This window comes from Myxine glutinosa, chromosome 2 (genome assembly GCF_964187855.1).
Source record: "Myxine glutinosa chromosome 2, kmMyxGlut1.1, whole genome shotgun sequence".
Taxonomy (NCBI): domain Eukaryota; kingdom Metazoa; phylum Chordata; class Myxini; order Myxiniformes; family Myxinidae; genus Myxine; species Myxine glutinosa.
Window position 1 is genome coordinate 136,682,133 of NC_136262.1, and position 17,016 is coordinate 136,699,148.

The 17,016-nt window shown below is 43.1% G+C and overlaps 1 long non-coding RNA gene across 1 annotated transcript; it reads right to left on the minus strand.

Annotated features, from left to right (window-relative positions):
• Positions 1 to 419: 419 nt before the first annotated feature.
• On the minus strand, positions 420 to 11,181 carry LOC137422559 (uncharacterized). The gene is made up of 3 exons (XR_010983515.1): positions 11,155 to 11,181; positions 4,452 to 4,557; positions 420 to 488 (listed from the first exon to the last, which is right to left on the minus strand). It is a non-coding gene; the product is annotated as an uncharacterized LOC137422559 (long non-coding RNA).
• Positions 11,182 to 17,016: the final 5,835 nt, after the last annotated feature.

Genomic DNA, 17,016 nt, shown 5'->3' on the forward strand with positions numbered 1-17,016 from the left:
TTTGCTGATCATGTAGAGTTTACTTTGAGTTGGTCCGATCACAAGTTGGTTTCTTCTCACCCAAGCTAAGCTGTATGAATAACAATCAATGTTGTTATAATAGGAGAAAACACCAGTGGAAGCTTTGGGTAAATTGGTGATGATCATAACATCCATATATTGTAACTCCTGAATGTGTCAGACTTTTGTTATCGCCGACGCTAAGTTTCAAATACTTGCCCCCTTCATTGGAACATCCTGATCAACCAGTTCAAACAAAAGGACTTGGGGAAAAAAATTTCCCCGGCTGACCCCACAATTAGTTCGGAATAATATGGGCCATTAAAAGCAGTGGTAGATGGAGTTATCGTTGCGAAGAAGGTATACATAGACAAACGATCGGAGGTATCTGCATTCCATAGAGAGGACGGTGTTCATGAGGACAATTGACAATATGGAATGGTGTTCTAGACATGGACAGCATCACCACCTCTAGAATGGGGAGGAACCTGTCAAAACAGAATAGAGAATAGTCAGGGAGAAATATGGAATTGGAGACATCCTGTGAGAGGAAATGTTGCTATTAATCATACAATCTCTGGAGTTGAAACATTGACATTAAGTGGAGGAATCAGTATTATTAGAATGTGGAATATTAGATTAGATTGGTAATATTCGTTCTGCTAGCCAGAATATTGTCGCTCGGTATTTTCTTTCATTCACTTTTTTATTTGTTTAAGAATTGCATCATCATTGTACACCGCTCCTTTCCTATGCCATCTCCAGGCATTGCAAATCGTCATTGCCGGGCACCAAAGGGGGCTCGGCAGTGACGCACGCTGAAAGAGAGTACTCAGTTTTCACTCTGGTTTCTTGTTTTCTTTCTTGCTTTCTTGCTTTCTTGTTTGTTTGTCCGGACAATATCTCAGCCATCCTTTAAGCTAGGAAGCTGAAATTTCGGCACAATAGTGAGCAGGTCCTTTGTCAAAAACAGTATTTTTTGTTTTTTGATTAATCAATTAATTGATGAGTTATTTAATTATTAGCGATTAATTAAGTACTTATTTAATTAATTAAATTTCATTTCTCTTCTGACCATTAACTCAGGCACCTTTTGAGTTAGGAAGCTGATATTTGGACATGCCAATGACCAGGTGATTTGGCTGCAAAGGCTATTTTTGATTTATTAGTTAATCAATTAATCAATTAATCGATTAATTATTTAATTATTTGATTAATGACAAATTTTTTTTTTTTTTAAGTTACAGATTCTGATGAAATGGTGGTGGTTTATGTGTTCTCTGACCGAATTGATTAATAATTTAATTTTTTAATGATTATTATTTATTTATTTTCATTATTAATCATTTATTTATCTTCTTTCTCATTTGGCCAATATCTCAGGCACCTTTTGAGCTCAGAAGCTAATATTTGGACATGAGTGACCAGGTTATGTGGCTATCAAGGATATTTTTGATTTATCAATTAATCAATTAATCAATGTATCGATTAATTATTTAATTATTCGATTAATTACTAAAAACATTTTTTTTTCCCCAGTTACAGATTCTGATGAAATGGTGGTGGTTTATGTGTTCTGTGACCGAATTGATTGCTAATTTAATTTTTTAATGATTATTATTTATTTATCTTCATTATTAATCATTTATTTATTTTCTTTCTCATTTGGCCAATATCTCAGGCACCTTTTGAGCTGGGAAGCTAATATTTGGACATGACAGTGACCAAGTGATGTGGCTATCAAGGATATTTTTGATTAATTGATTAATCATTTCATCGATTCATTATTTATTGATTAATCGATGAATTACTTATTGATTAATCAATTAATTATTTAGTTTTTTATTAATGACTTATTTGATTAAATTTCTAAAAGATACATCTTCGGATGAAGCACAAGTGGTTTTGTTATGGTATTAGCCAATTGATTAAGAAAATATTTTGTGATAATCTTTTATTGATTTTAATTATACAATTAATCAATCAATTAGATGTACATCTCTCCCTCCCAATGCAGCCTCTATGAGCTCCACTGCAGTATTGCCGGGCGCCGGAGGCGCCCCGGCAATGCCGCGCTGTAGGATATTTAATTATTTGGCATGGGGTCGGTGTACTTTGAATGTATGTGTACTTGTTTATGTTTTGTTTCAGTAACGTGACTTCCAACTTTCACTTCAACAGCCATCTTCGGAAGAAACTTGACATCTAACAGTGTGGCTCTTCGTTTACAATCTTGATTGCTGACTTGATGTGGTGGCATTAGCTGCTGCAGACTCACTATAAAAAACCATTTGACGCCCCGAGTTTAATGGATCAAAACCTCAATTTGCAGTGCTCTGCTGATGATCTAGCCAGCATTTCTGTAACAGTTTCTTCGCATGAATATGCACACACACCACACTAACAATTGCCACAAAATTTATGAATCAAACAACCTGCATCTTGTACACACCATCTTATTTCTCAGAATTGGTTGCATAAGAGAATCATTGCACAGATTTAAATAATTTGCCAATTTAGATGTTTTTCGGACAATAAACAATGTTTTCAGGATTCGTCAATGATTCTTTAAGCAGACAAATTAATCACAATCTGATTAACAACCACAAATAGGGGATGACTATTATATTCAGGCCAGCTTGCATATTGATCTAGTTAAATTATAACACCACAAATGTGTGCCTAATTAATTTCTAGATTTGATGAATTAATTTTTGTGCCGAATTAATTTCTAGATTTGATGAATTAATTTTTGTGCCAAATTCATTTTTAGATTTGTTTAATTAATTTTTTTGCTGAATTCATTTCTAGATTTTATGAAGTGGTTTTTGTGCCGAATTAATTTCTAGATTTGATGAATTAATTTTTGTGCCGAATTAATTTCTAGATTTGATGAACTAATTTTTGTGCTGAATTCATTTTTAGATTTGATGAATTAATTTTTGCCCCGAATTCATTTCTAGATTTTATGAAGTAGTTTTTGTGCCAAATTAATTTTTAGATTTGATGAATTAATTTTTGTGCCGAATTCATTTCTAGATTTGATGAATTCATTTTTGTGCCGAATTCATTTTTAGATTTGTTTAATTAATTTTTGTGCCGAATTAATTTCTCGATTTGATGAATTAATTTTTGTGCCGAATTAATTTCTAGATTTGATGAATTAATTTTTGTGCCGAATTAATTTCTAGATTTCATGAATTAATTTTTGTGCCGAATTAATTTCTGGATTTGATGAATTAATTTTTGTGCCGAATTCATTTTTAGATTTGTTTAATTAATTTTTGTGCCGAATTCATTTCTAGATTTTATGAAGTAGTTTTTGTGCCGAATTAATTTCTAGATTTGATGAATTAATTTTTATGCCGAATTCATTTTTAGATTTGTTTAATTAATTTTTGTCCCGAATTCATTTCTAGATTTTATGAAGTAGTTTTTGTGCCAAATTAATTTATAGATTTGATGAATTAATTTTTGTGCCAAATTCATTTCTAGATTTGATGAATTAATTTTTGTGCCGAATTCATTTTTAGATTTGTTTAATTAATTTTTGTGCCGAATTAATTTCTAGATTTGATGAATTAATTTTTGTGCCGAATTAATTTCTAGATTTGATGAATTAATTTTTGTGCCGAATTAATTTCTAGATTTGATGAATTAATTTTTGTGCCGAATTAATTTCTGGATTTGATGAATTAATTTTTGTGCCGAATTCATTTTTAGATTTGTTTAATTCATTTTTGTGCCGAATTCATTTCTAGATTTTATGAATTAATTTTTATGCCGAATTCCTTTCTAGATTTGAAGAATTAATTAATAGGAGCTAAAGTCAAAAATGTTTGTTTCCTTCCGAGAGACTGCCAAAAAAGAATTAGACTTGTTATTACTTGAATCATCAGAAATTTTAGATCCACCACCAAACATGAAAATAATAAATCCCAATACAAGGAGCTTTTCTGCCATCCTAATCTATTTTTAAATTGTTTGCAATCCTCTCATTAATATGATTATTTCTGGTGAAGTATAAAAAGAAAATAATGAGTTCATTGAACACCTTGCCCCATGTAGTCTTCAGAAAATGGACACGGGAAAGATCTTTTCAACTCTTGCTCTGTGTTTCCAAGCATGATCTATATTTCCTACAAAACGCGATTTTTGTCTGAATGTCGATATTCTCTAACGCTGAGAGAGCGAATGGCAAATTTGATTGGTTGAGATGGCATAAAATGGCGTAATATTTATTTTTGGAGGTGCCAACAAGGTGATTTGTGCTCTACATTGTTCACGTATATAACTCCATTTAAATAACATAAAGTTTTAAAGGTTGTAGAAAAAACTTTTTCCAAAAGTTTACCGCCGTTGATGCAACGTCTTTTACACAGCATTATTTAACTCGTTATGTTAGTTCTTCGTGCCTGTTGTTTGACTGCCAGACAGACTGAAACAATTACCTAACTCTTCTGTGCACGAGCATGCTCGGGAAGAGATTCATCTTCTACAGTGTTCAAAATATAAGATTAAGTGAAATTCAGTACTTCCTCAATAATAGATTGATGCCTGTAAATAGACAGACACACGGAGTAAAACTACTGGTTAACCCCACTTTGTGCTTTGTGCACGCAGGGTAAAGGTTATCAATCAGTAGATGCAAATCAGAATAATTTTTGTCTTTGAAACATGAAAGAGATGTACAGTACTGTATTGCATTAATAGATGAAATCAGGTGAAACTAGAACGGCACTCAGTAGAGAGCATACCTCCACCTGGTTGGCCATATCACTCAATAGTGAAGAATCACATAAAACATTCTACTAGCTGGATCCGGATCGGGATCTTCACCAAAATGGAATCGATTCTTCCTTGTCACACACACAACCTGTCCAACAAGTTTCGTCCAAATCCATCGATAACTTTTTGACATATCCTGCTATGTATCGTTTTTGGCCCGATCTCCCAATGGTGAAAAATCACTTTTAAAATTCTAGTAGCCGGATCCGAATCTTCACCAAAATCTAATCATTTCGTCGGTGTCACTCACATACGCTACATCTCTCCCAACTGTCGTCCGAATCCGTCCACAACTTTTTGAGATATTTTGTTCACAAACGGACAGACAGACAAACGGACAGGGGTGAAAATATAACCTCCATCCACCTTTGGTGGCGGAGGTAACTAGAACGGCACTCGGTAGAGCGCATACTTCCGCCGGGCTGAACAGTTTGTATCGGCTTGTTGTTGTCACCTAACCAACTCATTCACCAAGTTTAGTCATAAGTCATCCATAACTTTTTTTAATATCATATTATTTATCGCTTTTCGGCCAATCCGTCAATGGTGAAGAATCACTTAAAATTAATTAATTCACATATCCGAATCCACATTCAGATCTTCATCAAAATCGAATCGAATCGTCCTTGTCAGACAAACAACCTCTCTGGTAAATTTCGTCCAAATCCATCGACAACTTTTTGAGATATCCTGCTATCGTTTTTGGTCCTATCTCCCAATGGTGAAGAATCATTTTCTTTTTTTTTTTGTATACTGAATCGAGGCTCGTGAAAGAGCTAACATTTACTTCACAAACAAATCAACCAGACAAACAAAATATATAAAAAGAGGGAGCGGAAAACAAGATGGGGAGAGAAGGGGAAGCACACAAACACAACATTTGAGAGCAGGGAGATGTGTGGAAGGGAGAGGGCTTGGGGGGAGGAGGCGTGGGAAGGGGGGGGGGGGGGAGGGAGAAGTATAAAACACAAGGACACCAAGGACTTCCAGGACAGAAGTTGGTATTTCAAAAAAGTGGAATTGGGGTGAAATTAGCGGGGGTAGAAAAGATCAAGGTTTTGGATGGGGGAAGATAAGAGATGGTGGTGAACAGCTGTTTTAAAGACCTGGAGGGTGGAGTGGGATTGAAGAGAGTGAGGGAGTTTGTTCCAGAGGCGGGAGAAAAGAGGAATGAAGGAGTGAAGGTGAGCAGAGAGTCTTGATTTTGGCAGTTTGACCATAAGAGGGTTGCAGGCAGATGTTGTGCGACCTGTAGGAATATTTGCGGGACAGAGCCCAGAGAGAGCTGGGGGGGCAAGGCCAGAGAGGAGTCGGTAGAAGACGGAAAGACCACCAACCTGCCTGCGGTGAGTGAGTGAGAGGCCCTTGGAGTTAGCTTCATCGCGGGAGATTCCAATGATTCTGAATGCTTTGGTTTCAACAGCGTGAAGACGAGCTAGGTGTGAGGCAGGAGCACCAGCCCAGAGGGGAGCGCAGTATTCCATTGAGCTGCGGATGAAAGCCTTGTATGTGGTGAGGAGCTCAGGTGTGCCAAGGAAGGACTTCGCACGACGGAGGATGCCCAGTCGGCGACTGGCTTTGGAGGCCAGATTTGAAATGTGGTTTTCCCAGGAAAGATCATGGCAGATAGTGAGACCCAAAAGCTTGAGTGACAGAACTTCTTGGAGAGGATTATTCAGAAAGTGGATGGGAGGGTTGTCCAGTCGGTCTTTTCGGAGAGACATCGCAAGAATGTGAGCTTTGTCAGGATTGACAAATCATACTACATACAACTACATATGGGCAGGGTACAGCCCGAAGTGGAGATCGCTTTCTGAGGTTTGGGACATGGAATGTAGGGACAATGACAGGGAGATCAGGAGAGGTGGTGGAAGTATTGATCAGAAGAAGAGTGGACATATGTTGTGTGCAAGAGACGAGATGGAAGGGAAGTGGTGTGAGAATGGTGAAGGGACGGCAGGGACAGAAATACAAGTTTGCGTGGCAAGGGTGCCCGGAGGTAGTGAATGGTGTTGATGTCCTGTTTTCTGAGGGGTTTGTAAACAGTGTGGTGAGTGTGACTAGAGTGAGTGAGAGGTTGATGATTGTGAAAATGATGATTGGAAAGCTCTTGGTGAACGTCATCTCGGGATATGCTCCACAGGTTGGTCGGAGCGATGAAAATAAGGACAAGTTCTGGTGTGCGATAGAGAAGCTGATGGAAAACGTGAAAGATGAGGAAGTTGTTGTGGTAGGAGGAGACCTAAATGGGCATGTGGGAAGGAGTATGGACGGTTTTGAGGGAGTTCATGGGGGTTACGGATATGGTGTGAGAAATGGAGAAGGTGAAAGGATTTTGGAGTTTGCTGTTGGAGCGGATTTGTTGATTTGTAATACTCAGTTCCAGAAAGAGGATAATAAGCTTGTTACATACACGTCAGGTGGGTCGACGACAACCGTTGACTACCTGATGGTGTATAGACGAGATAGGGGGCACCTCCGAGACACAAAGGTGATCCCGGGGGAGGAGGCTGTTTCAACGCATCACTTGGTTGTCTGCGACATAAGGGTGAAAGGTGCGAGGAGAGCTCAGCAGGTGAAGTACCAACTGAGATTGAAGGTGTGGAGGTTGAAAGAGGTGACAGTTAGGGAGGCATTAAAAGAGAGGCTGAGTAGGGTAGAGGATGATGTTGTTGAGCTTGAAAGTGGTTGGATGTCAATGAAAGACAGTCTGTTGGGAGCCGTTGGTGAGGTATGTGGATGGACAAAAGGACCACCGAGGCACTCGGACACATGGTGGTGGGATGATGAAGTTGGAAAGAGGATTGACGAGAAGAGGAAGAAGTTCAAGGAGTGTATTTGTAGTGTTTGTGATATTACATTTTTATAAGCAACTAGCAGAAGTACCCGGCATTGCCGGGCGGGGGAGGGGAGGGAAGGGGGGAGGGGAGGGGAGGGGAGTGGGGGGGAGGGGAGGAGAGGGTGGGGAGGCGGGAGGGAGAGGGGGAAGGGGGAGGGGGAGGGGGAGGGGGAGGGGGAGGGGAGGAGGGAGTGGAGGGGGAGGGGAGGAGAGGGGGGAGGGGGAGGGGGAGGGTGGGGGGGGGAGAGGAGTGGGAGGGTGGGGGGGAGGGTGGGGGGGAGAGGAGTGGGAGGGTGGGGGGGGAGGTGGAGGGGCGAGGGGGAGGGGGAGGGGAGGAGGGGGAGGGGGAGGGGGAAGGGGTATGGCGGAGGGAGGAAAGGGAGGTAGGGGGGAAAGGGAGGTAGGGGGGAAAGGGAATGGGTAGGGGGGAAAGGGAGGGGCATGGGGGAAAGGGAGGGGGAGGTGAGAGGGGAGGGGAGGGGAGGGGAAAGGGGAGGGGGGAAGGGGAGAGGGTAGGGTGGAGGGGGAAGGGAGGAGGAGGGGGAGGGGGAGGGGGAGGGGGGGAAAGGCAAGGCAAGCCGCTTGGCAAGCCGCTCAGCGAGCTGCTCAACGAGCCGCTCAGCGAACAAGCGAGCGAGCTGAAGGTTTCGGCCTGGACAGGTTTCGGCCTGGACGAGACATCTGCGCTTAATGTCGACCAACAGCCCATGCGCACATAAGAAGTCGCCGCCGAGCAGGGCCATTGGCACGCTGGCGGTGGTGAACGACCATTGAAAGCACTGCCCTCTGAACCGCAGTGAGAGGCAACGCTTCCCGAATGTGCGGATGGGTGTACCGTTGGCGGCAAGCAAAGCGGGGCCCCGGCCCGCGGCTTGCTTATCGGACGCGGAGGCAGGGAGGACGCTTACCTGCGCTCCCGTGTCGCAAAGAAAACGGCGCCCGGACAAGGTGTCCGTGATGAACAGGAGGCTGCCGGAATGGCCGATGCTCATGGCCACAAGTGAGCGCCGGCCCGACCCGTCAAAAGAACACGGCGGGCGGCACGTTTTAGCCTTGGGGCCGAACCTGGCATGGTAGTAGCACCAGGTTTGCGGTGGTGGCCCCCGCGGCGGCCATGCCGGCGGCGGTGGTGGTGGCGGCGGCAGTAGTGGGTGGGGCATAGCAGCGGCCACGAGGGAAACAGGGGGCACTGTAGCCTCCGCGCCGGGATCCACTACTGCAGCACCGTACACCGACCGCATGTCGCAGGCCGCGAAATACTTGTCGGCCTCTCCAGCCAGGGCGCGGGGTTCCGTTATTTTGGAACCGGCCAGCGCGAGGCGCACCTGTACACGTAGCTGGCGTAGGAAAAGTGCTCGGAATAAGAAGTCCGGGCGCCGGTCTCCAAGCAGGGACAGCATGAAATCCATCCGGACGGATGGTCGTGTGTCGCCGAGGGCGGGAAGGTCCACGAGGCGGTCGGCACGTTCGACCTCCGTGAGCCCGAACATGGTGAGGAGGAGACGTTTGAGCGCCTCGTACTTGTGGTCGCCCGGCGGGTGCCGAAGGATGGACACGACGCGGGTGGCAGTGCCGGGCCCGAGGGCGGCGACCACGTGGTAGTACCGGGTCTCGTCCGCCGTGATGCCCCGGAGTTGGAATTGAGCTTCGGCTTGCACAAACCAAACGTCGGCTTGCGCTTCCCAAAACTCCGGGAGTTTGATTGCGACGGCGTTGGTAGCCATGGCGCGTTCGGGGGTCAGCAACGGCTGAACCAATCGGGGTCACCAGTGTGGTGCTGTGCACACACGACTCGATTGCCAGAGAGGTAGGCCACAACGCGTGGATACAAACAAGAGTCTTTATTAAGAGCTCGCATATCAGCACTGGGCGGGCTCGAGCTTAGAGCCCGCATATATGTCCCGAGGCCACGCCTTGCCCCCGGGCGTGGCCGATCGGCCGAAAGGCGGGGCATATATTTCAGTTCCCCACCTGGACGCTCGCGCCACCCACTGGTGAGCGGAATTATTGACCCTTGTGCCCGCCACATCCTGATATGTCAGCATATATAAACAGTGCATGTTACAGGGTATATATATAATAAGGGATTATGTATAATACCTGATTTTCAGTTATTATACATAATCCCTTATATATATATATATATATATATATATATATATATATATATATATATATATATATATATATATATATATATATATATATATATATATATATATACCCTATACACTGCATATGTACACGAAAAATGTTACAGGGAATATATATAATATATATATATATATATTGGTTGACTAAATAAATGTTAGGCTCACCAGAGACCTAATACACACGTGTCATGTCACTTTTGATTTGAAACCAATATATATTAAGCGATTTCACTTACCGAACATAAATATGAGTAAGGTGATGGATTCCATCCAACTCGGCGTATTTTAACCGCCCAAATAGCACTTCGTTCCTTGTCTCGAGGAAATCTGTGCATTATACGACCTTGTCCTGGTCTAACAGAACATCCCAAGTGGCACAACACACCATATTGGTTGATTTTATTGAAATATTACTCAAATGAAATATGCAACGATACGAAGCAATGGCACGGAATGGGGGCAGCGGGAAAGCTGCTCGGCTGAGGTGGTATGCAAAATGGCGCCTGTAAACCACGTGACGCGGGCTCGACCAATCACGGCGGTAGTTGAGCAGATCAAAGCCTGGCCAGACTCTGTTAATATACGGCACTGCATGAAACTATAGCGCGGGGGGTGGGGGGGTGAAGGGGGGTCTGGGGGTCCTCCCACAAGAAATCTTTAAAAATTGATCGTCAGAAACGGCATTTCGTGCGTTCCTGGATGTTGCTGCAGTTCCTTACGTTCTTCCCTGGTCCAACAGTTCAGCAGATTCGCGATGACTAATGGTCAGAAAGAGGAACTGGTGAAACCACTTGCTCCGCTATTCCTTTTGCAATAAGTTGATGAATTTTGTAGGTGTGTGTGTGTGTGTGTGTGTGTGTGTGTGTGTGTGTGTGTGTGGTGTGCATGCGTGCGGCACGTTTTTTTTTTTTTTTGTGTAGTTCTACTGGAGCTTTCTGATATGGAATTTCTGATTTGTGTAGTTCTCGCGAAATGATTGTTATGATCTCCTGAGTTAATTAGGCTAATTAACTACAAAGAATCCAGAAGAATTCCCATGTTTCTAAACGCACGCCATGTTAAGGTGTATAGAGCAGGTTAATAGGTGCTGGGGAAAGCCCGGCACCGCCATGCGCCGAGGTTGTGAAGCTCAAGGCAGGGGATTCTCCCACAAAAGAGATCAGACAGGACAGCGGAATGTGAATGATTTTATTAATCGTTAATTTACTAGTTCCGACTGCAAAGCCGCAATGAGCCGGCGAAGCCAAAGCCTCTTGCCACTATTTTACCCATCACTATGGCATCAGTAGGTTAGGTAGTTGGTAGTAGGTAGGTAGGTAGTTGGTAGTAGGTAGGTAGGTAGTTGGTAGTAGGTAGGTGTAGTAGGTACCGTACCTGGTAAGACTTGGTAAAAGAGAAGAGCAGACAGTCCTCCCCAATGGCAATACCTGCATACAATAAATGTCACAAGAAGCTTAAGGAAGTAACTATACGATGTGCTAGCTTAAGGCCTATTTTTAACTGGGCTTAACATACATTTTCACAGTAAGTGTGTAGTCTTCTAACTTCAGTCGCTGTCAGGCGCCAGGGCTGGTTCTCTGACTCTCCGGGCACGGCGGCTTCGTCCACCAGAAGAAGTTAGCTTGCAGTGATTAATTCGGTGAATTCCGTCTCAACTTCGGATATTTCCGGCCGTGAAAAACTATCCGTATTTCTAAACTAAATATGTAAACCGCTTATACCGTATTTCTGGCCGTGAAAAACTATCCCATACGGCCGCGAGATTTCTAAAAAAGAATTCTTCGTCAATGTTAGAATATTTGATGCCGTTTTCACCGTCCGAAACGCGTAATAAGCTTTAAAAAATTTTTTTTCCAAATGCTCGAATCTCATTGGTTCTGGTGTTTGATGACGATTTTCGTTGAAGATAACGAGGTTGGTCTTAACGTATTTTAATTACTAATGAGAGGTTTCATTAGATTGTGAATCAAAGAACGACGGGTGAAACAAACTCCTATTGAACTTTTTCGCAATTGTTTTATGCAAACTTCCGCATCCAGTCGATGGCGCCCACCATTGAGCGCTTTCATTTTAGAAATATTTTTGCAAATGCTCGACTCTCATTGGGTCCGGTGTTTGGTGACGCGCTTTGTTGAAGATAACCAGGCCCGTGCGGGCCGATGTTGGTCTTAAATTATTTTATTAATACATCGGAGGTGCATAAGATTGTGAATCAAACGACGACGGGTGAAACTCCTAATGAACGTTTTAAATTTGTTATGCATACTTCCGCCTCCGCAAGATGGTCTGCGCCCACTGCGCTTCGGATTCTCCAGCCAAGGCAGAATCAGGTTTTCAACATAATACGTACTCGTTTATTGACAACACCGGCTTCGCCGGCTAAAATTTGTTATGCATACTTCCGCCTCCGCAAGATGGCTGCGCCCACTGCGCTTCGGATTCTCGAGCCAAGGCATAATCAGGTTTTCAACATAATACGTACTCGTTTATTGGCAACACCGGCTTTGCCGGCTACAAGCAACCGTGAGGTGACCGGAATATTCCTGCCAAAAATGCCGGAACCGAGGTCGGAACAGGGTAAAATGTATCCACGAATTCATTCCAGCACTTTCGCTCCGCTCGACCGATATCATTACCAAACATCGACATTTTTTTTTTCAAAATCCGTTCCCGGGGGAGGTTAGGGATAAATTATATAAATTATTATAAACAAATTATCCACCGAAATTTAATGTTCCCTCTCCTCAATCTCAATGAAATGGAGTCCATAAACTGAAACATTTTATCATTTCCATGTGGTGACGATGAAGCACAGGCACGATGGTCCAAATAGCCTTCTCCTGATGTCAAATTTTTACGCAACTTTTTAGCACTCTCAATCGTGCCATGTCGGAGTCATTCGCACGAGCGGATGTGTGTTTGTGTCTTTTTTTTTTTTCTTTCTTTCTTTTTTGTTCTTCCAACATCGTTGTGCAAGCGGAATCAATGTGGGATTGGTTGTTGTTCAGTGTCCACTGTAGCAGGACCATGAGCTGTACTCCAGTAAAAGGATCATACTCGGATTCCACACCACAGGCCACAGATCGGAAGTTATGTCGTGACGTGTGGGAGCTCATTATGGAATTGACCAATGAGGGAGAAGAACGTTACGTAGTCCCGGTACCGTTGTTGTTTCGTCATGTTTTGGGTTTTATTATTATCGACATGATCAATTGGAACTTTTAAAAAAGTATCTAATAATACGTACTCGTTTATTGACAACACCGGCTTCGCCGGCTATTAATTAATTATTTTATTAATTTATTAATCGGTTCGATATAGACCTCCGTGATTCTTCGTAGGAAATCATCAATTAATCAACCAAGAGCTTTCCATTGGTCAATCGTTCCATGACGCAGAGCGTGCCATTGGTCAATCGCACCATGACGCAGAGCGTGCCATTGGTCAATCGTTCCATGACGCAGAGCGTGCCATTGGTCAATCGTTCCATGACGCAGAGCGTGCCATTGGTCAATCGTTCCATGACGCAGAGCGTGACATTGGTCAATCGTTCCTTTACGTGAGCCTGCCATTGGTCAATCGTCCCATGACGTGAGCCTACCATTGGTTAATCGTTCCATTACGTGGAACCTGCCATTGGTCAATCGTTCCATTACGTAAGCCTGCCATTGGTCAATCGTTCCATTACGTGAGCCTGCCATTGGTCAATCGTTCCATGACATAACGGGCGCGCCAACCGTCCAAGCGATTGTCTGAGGTGAAAAACGATCTCTGATTCTCTGTCGTCTTTTGAGGTAATTCTGAAGTGAAATATTACAAAATAAAACAGAATATTTCTAAATAGTGTGTAAATAACCCATATGAAGTAAATAGTGTGTAAATAACCCTTATGAAGTAAATATTGTGTAAATAACTCTTATGAAGTAAATCGTGTGTAAATAACCCTTATGAAGTTACTTACTTACTGCGTCGAGCTTGCTCGGCATTCCATGACACATTTCTTCCATTCATCTCTGTCACTCATGGCATTATTTTATGTTCGTTAACCAGACACCCAGTATCATTTGTAAGCTGATCGATATATGTGTTCGCCAGATATATGCCAGTCCCTCCGTCCGTCACGGAGGTATATAATAAACCTGGAGAGCCAATGATGGCTGTCGGCTGAAGCTAGCGGAAGTTGCTTGGCGGCCATATTGGGAAGCCGATTGTGTCTGCGACTCTGCGTCCGTGTTTGATCTCACAATCAGCTGATCTCACAATTTCTGATTCATTTTGGATGCTTACCGACTGTAAGGAGTCTTATTTGTGAACGCGCTGTTTCAAAATGCCACAGTGTGTTGCATTTGACTGCACAAATACCTCAGGGAAGGCCTCCACATGCACATTTCACAAGTAAGTGACAAACCACGATCGCGGGTGTTCTGCTTTTTCAGTTTTTGGCGTGGTCACGGTGGTGGGGCTAGGTAATTAAGTTTCAATGAAGTTTGAACACTGTGTTTGAATTTGATGATGTTAGACCATGCGCAGGGTGTGCAATACGACACAGATCTCAAATATAACTGTATTGTGTATTCACTAGGGCTATGTGAGTATGTCAGACTGATGTCTGATTGACTCATTCATTGATTCAGATTGAAGTATCGAGATTGACTCGTCAGCTCGTGATCATTGTCAAGTGATTTAATTTGTGATGAGCTTAACTTAATTGTCCAGTCTACTACTGTCAGGGTTTCCATGCCCTCCTGTGTCACTCGTGAGCAGAAAGAGCAAATGGGGGTTACTTGTGGAAGGTACGAAAGTCCGACACATGGCAAACATTAGCAGATGAAGTTGTATTTAACTATACATATGAAACTCAAAATATTATTTTGATATGGAGTCGTTTTGACTCGGATGTTGTGACTGCCCTCTGAGGTTTTGACCCGCAACCACATTTTGTGACCACAATGTATTTTGTTTCAAGGTTTCCAAAGGATAAGGACTTGTGCTCTCGATGGACATCTGCCCTGAGAAGGGAGTCCTTCTACCCCACCCCAGGCACCACAGTTCTGTGCAGTGATCACTTCAATGAGAGTGACTTCGACAGGACTGGTCAAACCGTCCGACTGAAGCCGAAGTACTCGAAGTACTCGATGCATGTCACATGCTTAAACTTGCAAGAAACTGTCTTGGATCCATGAAAATGATGGAGGATGGCAACAAAAAAGTCATCGCGTGGAAATACATCCAGGCACTCTTTGATCTGCAGAAGAGGGAAGGCTTGCGTCTGGGGAATAAGCTCTCCCGGAAACACATCGAGTGGAAGAGCAATGTCATGAAGATGGACACAGCGCTCAGACATTGAGCACTAGTGTGGCAGATGCAATTCGGTTTTGCAGGGACACTTTGCAACTATCAGAATTTCAGGGCAGTGAGGCTACCTGCCAATACATTGAAACATTGGACAAACTGTTTGACATTCTAAATTCTCGCAATCCATTGGCACGAAACTACAAGGCACCACTCATGACATCACGAGAAGGACTTTTCCTGCCATTCCTGGATACTGCCTACAGTTACTTGTCCAACATCAAAAACATGAATGGTCAAGTTATGACCAATACGCGTTTGAAAACCCCCTTCATTGGTTTCATGATCTGCATAGAGAGTGTCACAATTTTGTATTTCACATATGTCAAACCTGCCTCATCTCCCCTGCGATACCTGCTCACGTACAAAATGAGCCAAGACCACATTGAACTTTTCTTTGGAGCGGTCCGCATTGCATGTGGAAGTGGGAATAACCCAACGGCCCGGCAGTTTGTTGCCGCATATAAGCGCCTCTTGATGCGACATGACATCAAGTCGGCAAGTGGGTTGCCCTTTGTCTGATATGGCGAGTTCACCAACACTTCATGTAAATATTTAAACTGTAAAAGATGTGTTGCATGAGATGTCTATATCTCCGCTCCATTATTCATGTAACAATTACCATGTCCTGCTGAACGTTCCATTGCAACATGTAAGTCTTGTATGTTATGAATAGCAAAAACTTCCGAAACCCAAGAATTGTGTGGGTTAACTACATGACAGCGTTTCATGTCATTTATGTGACTGGTTTCTAACATCTCGGTAATAGAAACATACACATCTTAGTTACAATATAATGACTGAATTAAGTAACATAATATAACATGACAACAAATCAGATCTTTATATTGAGGAATATTATAGAACAAGCCAAAGAATGGCAAACGACGATGTACCTCAATTTTATAGATTTCTAGAAAGCTTTCGACTCCTTGCCGAGAGAAAGTCTGGGTCATAATGAAGAAATACAGCATACCTGGAAAATTAGTGAACCTTGTAAAAGCCCTTTACCAAGACTTTCAATGTGCGGTCGTCGACCAAGGTGAAACAACAGAATGGTTCAAGGTGAAGACAGGAGTTAAACAGGGGTGTAACATGTCAGGATTCTTATTCCTACTAGTGGGTGATTGGGTCATGAGAAGGACGATAAAGAACACCGAGCGGTAATTTTGGGCACTTTTTTTTCAAACAAGCTCTAAACCATTGGATTCCCCAGGAAAAATGCGTCTGGAATCAACTTCAAACTTAATGAACACCATTTCCTTAAAGAACGGGATTCTGAGCCCGAATATCAGTTCAAATATTAGTATTCTATATTAATTAAATAGTCGGCGGTCCTAAAATTCGCTCCAGCTGCATCATCAGTGCGCCACGCCTTTGCTTTGACAGGCTTTGTTTACAAAACAATCGGCTTCCCAATATGGCCGCCAGACTATTTCCGGTGGCTTCACGGCGGCTAATGCTGCGAGGTGGCCAATTGGCTCTCCATATTATATACCTCCGTGCCGTCCGTCAGTCCGTCATGCAAAGAACAGTTTTCCGGACTTTTTTTCTAAACTCTTAATGCTAATGATTTCAAACTTGGCACATGGTTTCCTCATGATAAGTTAAAGATCAAGTTCGAACTTCACACGTTTCGATCATTTTTGACAAAGTTATGGCACTTTGAACTTTGGTAATTTCCCCAACGGTTTTCCGGACGACAGACTGCTGGGAGGGGACATCTATTGCAGCGCAATACTCGGAATGCTTGTTAGTCCCCTACCGGTGTACACCGGAGGGGACTATAGGTTTGTACGCCGTCCGTCAGTTTGCCAGTCCCTCCGTCCGTCAGTCCGTCACGCAAAGAACAGTTTTCCGGACTTTTTTTCTAAACTCTTAATG